At 36.3% G+C, this 9,979-nt stretch overlaps 1 long non-coding RNA gene across 3 annotated transcripts; it reads right to left on the reverse strand.

The window, feature by feature from the left end:
* Nucleotides 1–1,058: 1,058 nt before the first annotated feature.
* Nucleotides 1,059–9,207, reverse strand: LOC149168219 (uncharacterized). 3 transcript variants are annotated; one of them, XR_016259323.1, is made up of 5 exons: nt 9,019–9,207; nt 8,853–8,908; nt 8,730–8,763; nt 1,610–1,665; nt 1,059–1,367 (listed from the first exon to the last, which is right to left on the reverse strand). It is a non-coding gene; the product is annotated as an uncharacterized LOC149168219 (long non-coding RNA). The 3 variants fall into 3 exon arrangements; XR_016259324.1 differs by lacking the exons at nt 1,059–1,367; nt 1,610–1,665 and adding an exon at nt 8,148–8,633; XR_016259322.1 differs by lacking the exons at nt 1,059–1,367; nt 1,610–1,665 and adding an exon at nt 8,148–8,643.
* Nucleotides 9,208–9,979: the final 772 nt, after the last annotated feature.

Genomic DNA, 9,979 nt, shown 5'->3' on the forward strand with positions numbered 1-9,979 from the left:
TGGGAAAATTCTCAAGAACATTCAAAAAAGAGAACACAACTTGAGGTCGAAGAGGAGTCTAAAGGCCCAAGGTACTTGACTGTATATTTAACTCTGAACCAAAGAAAGTGCTTGGGGAAGGTCTAGACGTAATTGTAACTCTCAACCAAAGAAAGTGCTTGAGGAGGGTCTCGACGTAATTGTGAGACTTCGGGCTCGTAGGAGAGGCTTTCGAGACAAGACTGATTATTAGATGTTGCTATTATTGAACAATAATTATCGTAAATTGTTTTATTAAGAATTAGTATGGTACTTTGGAACAATGATTTAAATGACAAAACAAGAATTCTCATTTCGAAATTAATGCTATAAAAATTGCCTGTATGCAGAATGATTGAACAAAGAAACTCTTTGAAAGTGAATTAAAAACAACAAACAAAGAATTATCCATTTTCTGAGTATATAAAACAATAGACTGTTTATGATGTCAATACGTAAAAGATACAAATTTTAGTACAGTATGAAGAATGACCTTACACAGTAAATAAACAAGCTTATGCTCTTAAATATTAAGTGTACTTCTCATTCAATAAACAGAGGAGAAATATGTGTAAAACCCTATAGGATTCTACCAAAATTCATTTGTGTATTATGCTTTAAAATCAAACATATATTGAATAATGCACCATAATCTGGTTACTTTGTGTAAAATTTAATAATAATAGGGAACTGTTTGGAAATACCAAATGAGTAGAGGTGTATCCACAACAATAATCTATGCGAAAAGTTATAGGCCTACGATAGAGATGGAAAGTGTAAAAGACTACAAGTCAATCCAGAAATAACCCAGGTGTCTCCTAGTATAAACCAATTCTAATCCTATTATTCCGAAGGGATAGAGCAAACTATAACAAGTTGCTAAATTCTCCATTCCGAGTATTAGAATAGAGGCAACTTCAGCCCATTATTATTATTAAACTAGAAACGATACAACAAGAATCTCATTCGATATGACCAAACCCTCAAAGTTCTTTTAAGTAGATAACTTAACACAAAAAGAATAAGATGCAAAAGAGAAATGTCCATAAAATCTCATGCTCGATCAAGGACTGATAATTCCCCCAAAATTGCTTGAGTCGTGCATAGATTTTGCCGATTCTTTTAAACAGTTAACTAATTAAGAACCAAAGGAAATATAAGTAATTTTCAGAGCTCAGCTCGATGTTGAGGTCCTAGGTTATTGAGAAAATAATCCTTTCATAAGATAAATAGTTATGAACGAAAGACAAGTCGTGCCAACTTGGAAATGACTAAAAAAATCGTAAGCCCTTAAACTTCTTAGGAGCATGTCCCAAGCTTGCATGAACTGAGAAGATAGTGGAAGTTACCTACAAATAACCGCAAACAAGCATGAAGTTAGCGTAAGGTTATCTTACAGCGAAAATCGCAAAATGGGTAATACTAGAAAGAGGAATAGGTCAGACCTAAAACTGGAGGATTTCCTCATCAAGCGGCCACGTGAAAATACATCAAACCTCCTTAATGAACAATTTTAAATTCAAAAGATTATTAATTGCTAATTCAAAAGATTATTAATTGCTGAGGAAAATTTAGGGGTTTATTTGATTACCTTCCAAATCCTAGAGCACAACCTCTCCAGTAGCTTTCACAAACCCTCGAAATACCCTACATAGAGGCGGCAACCTTTCAGTCTCATTACAGGATGAATTTCAAAACACACACAGAAAATGCAAATTATCAACATTGCTTGAAACCACGTGGCCAAGGTTACTTTCCTTCTCTAGATTGAACATGTAACCAAGGCAAGCCGCAGGAGGATTAGATGTCCGTCTAAAACCTTCAACACACCAAATCGTTGCAGAAGAGCAAGAAACCTCGGGCCGAAACTAAGAATGAATCCACCTAGCGCTAGGCACGAGAAAGTGCTTAGGAGGTAAAACCCTAAAACCTCACCACTGTTGGATCGCCGTGTGGAAATCGACGAAGATGAAGCAAGACAAATGGCACACGAGATTAGAACCAAATGGCAGATGCATTTAACATCCTCGGTCGAGATCAAGCCATGTCTCCCAGCGTTCCAGGATGCACTAATCCAAGGGTCTGCACTAACGGCTAAACCAGCGAAGGCCATGTGAGCGTTTAACCCTCACCATGTATAGACCTTGTGCACTGTGTAAATGTTAAATCACATACGAATTATGAATGAGCGTTGTCGAGTAGTGCAACAGTAATTAATCAATTTTAATGATTTCCGCAGATTAATCAATTTTAAGTTGAGTATGGTTTCATGTTCAACAACTTTTTTTTATGTATTATATGTATTTCTTAAAATTTATATGATATGACTGTTACAAATGGCATCATAGCTCAGGTTTGTACACTAAGATTCTCTAGGATATATATATAAGTATAGTTGAAGAAAATGTGTTTTTTTGTATAAGAGAAAAAAATATTTAACTAAGTAAATGTATGTGTGAACACAAAGACTATAACAATAAAAGAAATGTGTGAATACAGAGACCATAACAATAAAAGAAAGGTCAGAATGGAGAGGAGCCTAGGACCACCTGAACTACCTAAAACAACACATGTGAATCTCAATCTCGATATTTGGATAGCGAGGTATGCCATCAAGCTAATGCGGTGTTACTGGAAAGCAGGTGCGTGCTGAAATGACAAATTTAAGAATGGATAATGAACGACTACATTTAGAATGACAAATTTAAGAATGGATAATGAACGACTACATTTAGAACAAGACAAAATTCTAAAAAGTCTGTCCAATCGACATAATCAATGACATCGAGACCCCAATGCTCAAAACCAGGAGAAGACCCCAATGGCTAAACATGGAGAAGAAAATGGTAAGTGAGCTGAAAAAAATGATGAAGACGAAGAAGGATGTTCGCACAATGTCTGCAACCACTGTAAAACAAAAAGACAGAAATCCGAATTACAAGGAGAATTCAAAAAATTAAACTCTCACTCTTTGAAGGAGAATTTGAAGAGGCAACAGAGGCCTAGTTAATCAACATGGTCAAGTATTTTCAAATTTAGAATAGATTGATAAATTGAAGGCACGCTTCACAGTTTATGAGCTAAGAGGTATGACTACCCTTTGGTGGGAAGAAATCAAAACAGTAAGAAAAATTGACGAAGAGCAAGTTACATGGAATGAGTTTCAAAAACATTTCAAAGACAAGTATCGAACAAAACTATATTATGACAAAAAAGCAAAGGAATTTCACGAGTTAAGATTGGGAGCCTTAACCATGGATGAATATATGACACGATTCACTTCCTTGCTGTGCTATGTGCCTTACATGCAAGAGGAAAATGTCAAAATTCAGTGCTTCATCAACAGCCTACCCAACTTTATGAAGGAAAAACTAGAATTTAACTACCCCAAGGCAATGGATGATGCAGAAAGCCCGCATTTGCTCCCAGCAAATGAAACAAAAAAATGAAGGACCTAAAGGGGTGTTGAATAGGAAAGGTAGAAGCTTGACTCCAAATAGAAACCCAAAATTTTCTAGTGGCACAAATGTACAAAAAAACATGTCAGCAAATTTCCAATGAGGAATCATCCCAAAGCTGCATATTCTGAAAATAGACAATGAGGAGGAGTCACTAGATATATTAATTAATAGCAGTCAACATTTTTGTTGCAATGTTGGAAATGCGGAGAACCCCGCCGTTAAAAAAATTGTCTGCATAAGGCAAGGACAGAACAACTATCAAATATGCAAGAAGCATCCACGATTGGGGAAGTGGCAAGGAGCATGCCCAGAATTAATGCTACTCTCAATGATCATGAGGCAGAATTTCAGCCCACCATGATCGAATGTGAAGGTATGATTGCTAAGCAACCTGTCCTTGTTTTACTCGATCCAGGTGCTAGCTTAAGTTATGTTAGTCCGAAGGTGGTAAAGAAGTGTCAACTCTATAACAATAAGTTTTCAAAACCATTGCTAGCTCAATTAGCCACTAGGACAAAAAGAAGGGTAATCGCAAAAATAGAACCTTGTCCCATAACAATTTCAGGGCAACCTATTTATGTTGACCTTAATATAATTCCTTTTGGTTCTTATGACATATTAATCGGGATGGACTGGCTAGAAAAATGTTGGTTCCTAGTGGATTGCAAACAAAAAACTGTGAATTTTATTGCTGAAATAGGCCAAAGGAAGGAACTCCAAGGAATTAAAACCAATAATAAGTTACGTCCTATTACTGCTAATGAGTTAGGAAAATGTGTCAAAAAGGGATGTCAAATATATGTTGTTCAGGTGGGGTTTACAAACACCAAAATTAAAATGACCTCCTTTGAAAACATTCCTCTCATTCAGGATTTTGTGATGTATTCCCGGAATCCATTCCAGGTTTAGCACCAAAGTGTGATATTGATTTCACCATCGAGCTAATTCTGGGTGCAACCGCTATATCGAGGGCCCCTTATTGCATGAGCATACATTAGTTAACAAAGCTCAAAACGCAACTTCAGGAGCTTCTCGACAAAAAGTATATCACCCGAGTGTGTCCCCTTGGGGAGCTCCCATATTATTTGTACGGAAAAACGACGGGACTGTGAGATTATGCATCGATTATCATCAATTAAACTAACTAACCATTAAGAATAAATATCCTTTACCACGTATCGATGATCTGTCTGATCAGGTGCAAGGAGCTAAAGTATTCTCAAAAAACGACTTAAGATCCAGCTACCATAAAATCAGGAAAGAAGAGGAGGGCATTTACAAGACAACATTCTGTACTCGTTATGGTCATTATGAGTTCGTGGGTTTCCATTTAGCCTCGCAAATGCCCCAACCACATTTATGAGTATGATGCATGGTATTTTCTAGCCCTACCTTGATAGATTTCTACTGATTTTCATTGATGACATTTTAATATACTCTAAGAATCAGGAGGAGCATAAAGAACATCTGAGAATAGTCTTGAAAATACTACGGGAAAATTATTTATATGTTAAATTTAGGAAGTGTGACTTTTTCAAATATTATATTGAGTACTTGGGACACGATATGTGAGCGAATGGAATAACAGTGGACCGGAGAAGATCAAAACAATCATGGAATGGACAACTCCAAAGAATGTCGCTGATATCAGATCATTCTTGGGTCTGGTCGGGTACTACCATCGATTCATTGAGAGATTTTCAAAATTCGCCTTACCAATGACCTCCTTACAGAAAAAGGAGCACACTTTCCAATGGACAGTGGAATGTCAGCAAATTTTTAAAAAACTAAAACACGTGCTTACCACCACACCGATGTTAAAGGTAGCAGATTCGGAAAAGTCTTTCATCATTTGAATAGATGCAAGTGAAGAGGATGTTGGCGGAGAGCTGACACAAGAAGGAAATGTTATTGCTTATGAATCATGGAAGTTGAAGGAGTATGAACAACGATATTCTGCTTATGATCTTGAATTGATAGCAGTAGTGCATGCATTTAAAATGTGGCGACACTACGTGTTGGGGAAGAAATTTTGTCGTTAATAGATCATAGCAGCCTTACAAATTTCTTCAACCTGTCTAGATTAAATGCTTGACATGCCAGATGGACAACATTCTTAAGTGAATTCGGTTTTGGAATCAAACAACTTAAAGGAAGGAAAACCGTGTGGTCGACGCATTGAGCAGAAAAGTACATAGTATTTATGAGGTCCAAATGAGCCAAGTAAGCTCAAATATTCCTGAAATCATAAAAGAAGCATCTATCAAAGATCCAGAGTATGCTTTACTTTGGCAAGAGATAAAGTAATTCCTGCTAAAAAAAGGAAAAATTAGAGTTCGAAATAAATTCAGGCAACCTTCTTACTTTTAAGAACATAATTTATGTTCCTAACCAAAATTCGGTTAAACAATTGATATTGGATGAGTTTCATAGGAAACCATGTGCTGGCCACCCAAGTTACCAGAAACTGTTTTCAACCATCAAGAAAGGTACTTTTGGCTCGGGTTAAGGAAGGATGTTACAGAGTACTTGTCCAAATGTTTGGAGTGTCATCTGGTGAAGGCAGAACATCAACATCTTGTAGGTTTGTTGCAACCATTGCCCATTCCGGAATGGAAATGGGAGACCATATCTCTAGACTTCATCATTGACTTACCTCGCACCAGGAAGCAACATGACTCAATTATGGTGGTAGTAGAAAAATTGAGTAAAACTGCTCACTTCATACCTGTGAAATCCACTTACAAAACTATGGAGATCGCAGACATATTTATGAAGGAAAAATTTCCCTTACACAGAAAACCCAAACTGGCGATTTCTGATAGGGATGTAAAATTTACATCCACCTTCTGGAAAACTCTCTTTTCAGGATTGGGTACTCAGATCCAATTTAGTACTACCTACCACCCCCAAATGGACCGACAGACCGAATGGGTCAATCAAGTGTTGGAGGACATGCTATGCATGTTTGTGATGCAGCACCCACATAACTCAGAGGATTATCTCCATATAATGGAATTTGTGATTAATAATGGACATCATGAATCACTGGACATGAGCCCATTCGATGTGTTGTATGGAAGAAAGTGTAGGGTACCCATAGATTGGAATAATCTTGTTAATAAGCTAGCGTTGGGTCCTAACATGCTAGCAGAAATGGAGGAGACTGTCAAGAAGGTTCGACAAAATCTAAGGGTGGCCCAAGATAGACAGAAAGTATATTTTGAAAAAAAGGGGACATACAGAGAATTTCAACTTGGGGATCACGTATATTTAAGATTAAAGCCCTAGAAAATTTCCTTACAGTGGTAGGGTTGTGCTAAGTTAGCACCCCGATACTGTGGATGTTTTAAAGTCTTATAACGAATTGGGCCGGTGGCCTATAAGCTTGTGCTACCAAGCCACATTCGGGTCCATAATGTGCTCCAAGTGTCTTTAGTAAAACAATATGTATATAACCCTTAGCACATCATTAACGGGTTAAATATTTAGGTAAACGTTTAAGTGGGATATATGAATTTCTGATATATTGTTAGAAAAACAAAAAAAGGGTTGTGACTATGAATTGTTTTTGTGCAGGTTGAACCAGAAGGAGAGTTTCTGGCAGAACCTCTTCGTATTCTCAATCAGAGAGAAACCATCTTGCCGAAGCAAGTCATCACCTATGATAAAGTGCAGTGGAAGCACTTTGGCCTGACGCCACCTAGGAGGAAGAGGAATTTATGTTGAAAGCTTATTCGGTGTTGTTTTCTGAAAGTAGAGAGAACACTAGGGACGGTGTTCCTCATATCGAGGGGGAGATGTAACACCCCAAAATGCATAAAATTATTGAGGTTACTAAGTTGATCTTTACTATTTGTTACTTTAAGTTTTATTACATTATGATGTTAAATAATAAGTGATAGAGGTTGAAAGGCCAAGAAACATTTATTGTGGTTACCTAAATTATTGGTAATGATACTTTAACAAAAATAGAAATTGTTTACATTAATTAAAAGAAACAGTTACAGAAGACAATTACCCATCTGCCCGAAGGGAGATTTAGATGAGGGAAAAAGTAGCTAGAAGATATCCTAGAGCTGGGTGAAATAAACTACTGGGACAATTCTCACAAACAGTCAGAAAAGACTACAGGACTTGAGGTGGGACAGGAGTCTAGAGGCCCAAGGTACTTGACTTTAGCTGGAGATATTTAACTGTGAACTAAAGAAAGTGCTTGGGGGAGGCTCCGAATGTAATTTCCAGACTCATGGCGGGGAGGAGAGGCTTTCCAGAAAGGATTGATTATTAAAGGTTTCTATTATTGAATAGATAAATATCATAAAATGTTGTATTAAGAATTAGTGCTTGACTATGGAACAATGATTTAAATGGCAAAATAGGAATTCTCATTTCGAAATTAATGCTAGAAGAATTTCCTATATGCAGAATGATTGAACAAAAAAACTCTTTGAAAGTGCATTAAAAACATCAGATAGGAATTATCCATTTTCTTAGTATATAAAACAATAGATAGTATATAAGACAATAGACAGTTTATGATGTCAATAAGTAAAAGATACAACAAGTAATTTTATCACAGTATGAAGAATGACCTTACACACTAAATAAAAAATCCCATGTTTTTAAATATTTAGCGTACTTCTCATTCAATAGACATCGGAGCAATCTGTGTAAAACCCTATAGGATTCTACCAAAATTCATTTGCGTATTCTGCTTTAAAATAAAACATATACTAAATAATGCACCATATTGCAGTTACTATCTGGGTCGATATGACCAAACCCTCTGAGTTGCCTTAAGCATATATCTTAACACAAAAAGAATAAGACGCAAAAGAGAAATGTCCATAAAATCTCATGGGCGATCAAGGACTGATAATTCCACTAAAATTGCTTGAGCCGTGCATAGAGTCTTCATGTTCTTTTAAACAGTTAACTAACTAACAACCAGAGGAGATCTAAGCAATTTTTAGAGCTCGGCTTGATGCTCACATCCTAGCTTATTGAGAAAATAATCCTTTCATGAGATAAATAGTTATGAACAAGAGACAAGTCGTTCCACCCTAGAAATGACCAATAAAATCGTAAGCCCTTAGACTTCTTAGGATCATGTTCCAAGCTTGCATGAACTTAGTATATAGGGCAAGTTACCTATAAATAGCTACAAACAAGCATGAAGTTAATGTAAGGTTATGTGAGAGTGAAAATTACAAAATGTGTAATACCAGAAAGAGGAATAGGTCATACCTAAAACTGGAGGGTTTCCTCATCAAGGGACCACCTGCAAATACACCAATCCTCCTTAATGAGCAGTTTTAAATTCAAAAGACTATCAATTACTCAGGAAAATTTCGGGGTATAAGAGCTTACCTTCCAAATCTTGGAGAAGAATCTCTCCCATAGCTTTGACAAACCCTCGAAATACCCTGGACAGAGGTGGCATCATTTCAGTCGTGTTACTTGATGAATTTCCAAACACACATAGGAAAGGAAAATTATCGACATTGCTTGAAACCACATGGCCAAGGTTACTTACCTTCTCGAGACTGAACATCGTAACCAAGGAAAGCAATAGGAGGACTAGTTGTCGATCTAAAACCTTCAACGCACCAAACCGTTGCAGAACAACAAGAAACCTTTGGTATACAGTAACAATGAATCCACCGAGTGCTCGGCACGATAAAGTGGTTAGGGGGTAAAACCATAAACCCTCACAACCATTGGATCATCGGGTGGAAATCCACAGAGATGAAGCAAGACAAATGTCACAGGAGATTAGAACGAGATGGCAGATGCATTCAACATCCTCGGTCGAGATCAGGCCACGTGTCCCAGTGTGTGAGGACCAGCTAACACAAGGTTGGACGGTAATGGCTAAACCACTGGAGGCCATGTGGGAATTCAACGTTGACCACCATATAAACCTTGTGGGCTGTGTAAATGTTAAATCACATACGAATTATGAATGCGTGTTGTCGAGTGCTAAGACAATAATTAATCAATTTTATTGATTTCCACAATTTGAAAGAGAGATCAATATCCAAGATCGAGAATGGTTTCATGTTAAACCATTTTTATTTTTTTATATGTATTATATTTATTTCTTAAAATTTATAAGATATGACTGTTACCTTTAGTATGCAAGGTTTGAAAATGATAATGTCACTATGTTACTCTCTTTAATTTTCATTTGTTCAATTGTTATTAAATTCCGTTTCCTAAAAGAAAACGAGACTGAAAGACCTAAATTAGTTATGGAAATTTTTGTAAGTTTAAATAGTTATTTTAAATTCGAATATTTGATTCTATAATATTAATATCATAACATAGTTTATATTATAATATCATAACATAGTTTATTCGTTATTTATATGTTAAAAAATTTCATGGTTAAGTGAAAATGAATATTAATAATAATAAAAAAAGTTATTTACATGTTAAAAAAGTATAGGGTTAAGTGAGAATGAATCTTAAAAATAAAGAGTTTTGTTGTTTTT

This window comes from Pinus tabuliformis, chromosome 4_2 (assembly GCF_031772625.1).
Source record: "Pinus tabuliformis cultivar Carrire ecotype Pingquan chromosome 4_2, CPIR1, whole genome shotgun sequence".
Lineage (NCBI taxonomy): Eukaryota > Viridiplantae > Streptophyta > Pinopsida > Pinales > Pinaceae > Pinus > Pinus tabuliformis.